We start from the raw sequence: 3,079 nt of genomic DNA, 5'->3' as shown, positions 1-3,079 counted from the left end.
TATTTTTTTAAAATAATAACATAATTGGTGATATTATTATATCTATTATAAATAGCAGTTTATAAATCAATAAATGTTTTTATAGGATTATATATATATATATATAAATATATATATCTCCCTCTCTTTAAAATTGCTAAAAAAAAATCTTCATCAGATATGCGGCCACGGCCCGCAATTATTCCTTTTGTAGACAACTCCCCCAATTCAAATAGCTCAACAAACTAAGATTTAATTAGGCGTAATTCAACGTGCTTTTCCGTTTTCACATTTCATTCAATTGAGTGAATCTACCTACCTGTACCAGTCTTAATTTTCTTTATTTTAATAGGAAAATTAATAAAAATGAGAATTAATTAAAAAATAAATAATTTCTTTAATTTAAATTTTAATACCTATGTCTTTAAAATTACACCTAACTCTTTGTTAATCATCCAATTTTTTAGGTCTCCTGAAATACTTTAATTGTATCTAAAGGACCAAAATGGTAATTGATGACCCACCAAACAGTCAACATGAATCTTTGAACCCATATAGAGAAGATACGAAAGCTAAGGATGAACTAAGCATGGAATCCAACTCTCCACGCTCTCAACTCCTTGAAACACCACCACCCATCACCACCGCGACCGCCGCCACCGCCACCCCCAAGAAACTAGCTTTAATCCCACTTGTTTTCCTTATCTTCTTTGAGGTCTCCGGCGGGCCATATGGTGAAGAATCCACCGTGGGTGCTGCAGGGCCTCTTTGGGCCATATTGGGCTTCCTCATTTTTCCCTTTATCTGGAGCATCCCTGAGGCTCTCATCACCGCCGAGCTCACCGCTGCCTTCCCCGGCAACGGCAGTTTTGTCATCTGGGCTGACCAGGCTTTTGGGCCCTTCTGGGGTTCGCTGTTGGGCTCCTGGAAGTTCCTTACTGGTGTCCTGAACTTGGCCTCATACCCAGTTCTTTGCATGGATTATCTCAAGCTAGTGTTTCCAGTTTTCTCTACAGGTTTGCCTCACTATGTTGCAGTATTAGTCTTAACTTTGATGCTATCTTTTCTGAACTACACAGGCTTGGCTATAGTTGGATACACTGCAGTGACTTTGGGTGTTGTATCCCTCTCACCATTCGTAGTATTGACTCTGTTTTCATTCCCCAAGATCGATCCTTCCTGGTGGATCAGTTTAAGGAAAAGGGTGTCCAAAAAGATTGGACTTTGTATTTCAATACTCTTTTTTGGAACTTGAATTTCTGGGATTCTGCTAGTACTTTAGCAGGGGAAGTTGAGGACCCTCGAAGAACTTTTCCAAAAGCACTTTTTGCTGCTGGGTTGGTCACTTGTTTGGGTTATTTAGTGCCTCTTTTAGCTGCTACTGGGGCTATACCACTAAAACAAGAAGATTGGGTTGATGGGTATTTTGCTGATTTGGGTGAAATGATTGCTGGGAAATGGTTGAAGATTTGGATTGAAATCGGTGCATGTTTGTCAGTTGCTGGACTTTATGAAGCTCAATTAAGCAGCTGTGTATACCAGCTTCTGGGTATGGCAGATTTAGGATTTTTGCCAGTGTCTTTTGGAGTGAGATCAAGGTGGTTTAACACACCTTGGTTGGGAATTTTAATCTCAACAATAATAGCACTAGCAGGTTCTTACATGGATTTTGATAATATAATTTCTTCAGTGAATTTCTTGTATTGCTTGGGTATGTTACTGGAATTTGCATCATTTTTATGGTTAAGAAGAAAATTGCCAAATATAAAGAGGCCATTTAGAGTGCCAATGGGGTTGCCTGGTCTGGTAATCATGTGCTTGATTCCATCTGGGTTTTTGGTCTATGTAATTGTAATGGCAGTGGCAACCACAACTGTGTATTTGGTGAGTGCTATTTTAACTCTTCTTGGTATTCTTTGGTATTTTTTCATCAAGTTCTGCAAATCAAAGATGTGGGTTCAGTTTAACAATGCAGAAGCACAATTGGAGTATCAGGACTAGAGTGTTGTGAAGGATTTATTAGCTTTGCTAAATGTTATAGGATTAAATTGCATATTGTTAAATGATACTGATTACTTCTGTAGCTTGCCTCTTATATACATTTGAAGGATTTTGATTCCTCCCATTTTCATAAAATTGGAAATATGATTTAGGCTCCGTTTATTCAATGTAAAATACATTTTCTAATGTTTGGATACTAAGGCATTTTGAGTGCGAGCAACTATGATCATCAACTAATGTTTTTGTTGCAATAATTATAATCCACATTGTAAGAGGCGAATGCAGAACCATGCATGATTTGGCTTAAATTAAAATCAAATTTTCACTTAAAAAAAATAAAATTTTCAATTATTGAATTTAATTAAAATTAAATTAAACTTAAACCAAAATTAAAACTATGGATTAATCTTTTAGGTAGCCCTAATTCTTAAACTAAAACTAGTCCGCCCACAGTCTAGGACAATGCTTAGCTCATTTTAAATATTTTATTTTAGATTAATTTAAAGTAATCTGCCTGACTAATAATAGCCCATAATCTTAATTGCATATTAAGGATATTTGATTTAACGATTGAATGCAATGCAACTGATAGCTGATAATTGATAATTGTTACTGTTAGTTGATTTATATTAAATATTTAGTAAAATTATATTTAACTGTTATTATTAATATGTATAATGACTAAATAAAGGTATATTATGTAATTTATTTTATTATTGAAATAAATATGATAATTATTATTTTATTATATTATATTATTTATTTTTATTATTAAAATAAATAAATAAATAACTTAAAAATTGTAATGTACTAACCTAAGAAGAAAAAGGAAAACTTAAACGTTACAGAAGAAAGTCAAAATTGGAGAGGTAAATTAGAAAGTAATGAGAGCAAAGTCGTAAATAAATATAAATATAGACAGGCAAAGTCTCAACATTGAATTTGGTATGAGTTTGAAAAACAAGCTTCATTCTAAATCCAGGTTTCCTCGTCATATTAAATTTATAATACTATTTAATTAATATGTTTTAAAAAAATGTTTAACGGCAATTTTAATAATGTCAAATGAACCATTTTATCTATTATTGTTATAAGAATT

General features: G+C 33.3%; 1 pseudogene; it reads left to right on the top strand.

The window, feature by feature from the left end:
• The first annotated feature begins 426 nt into the window (after positions 1–426).
• On the top strand, positions 427–2,104 carry LOC131177103 (probable polyamine transporter At3g13620; annotated as a pseudogene).
• The last annotated feature ends 975 nt before the right edge of the window (positions 2,105–3,079 follow it).

The sequence above is a fragment of the Hevea brasiliensis genome, unplaced genomic scaffold (genome assembly GCF_030052815.1).
Source record: "Hevea brasiliensis isolate MT/VB/25A 57/8 unplaced genomic scaffold, ASM3005281v1 Scaf331, whole genome shotgun sequence".
NCBI classification, from domain to species: domain Eukaryota; kingdom Viridiplantae; phylum Streptophyta; class Magnoliopsida; order Malpighiales; family Euphorbiaceae; genus Hevea; species Hevea brasiliensis.
This window is presented reverse-complemented; position numbering and strand designations above follow the sequence as displayed.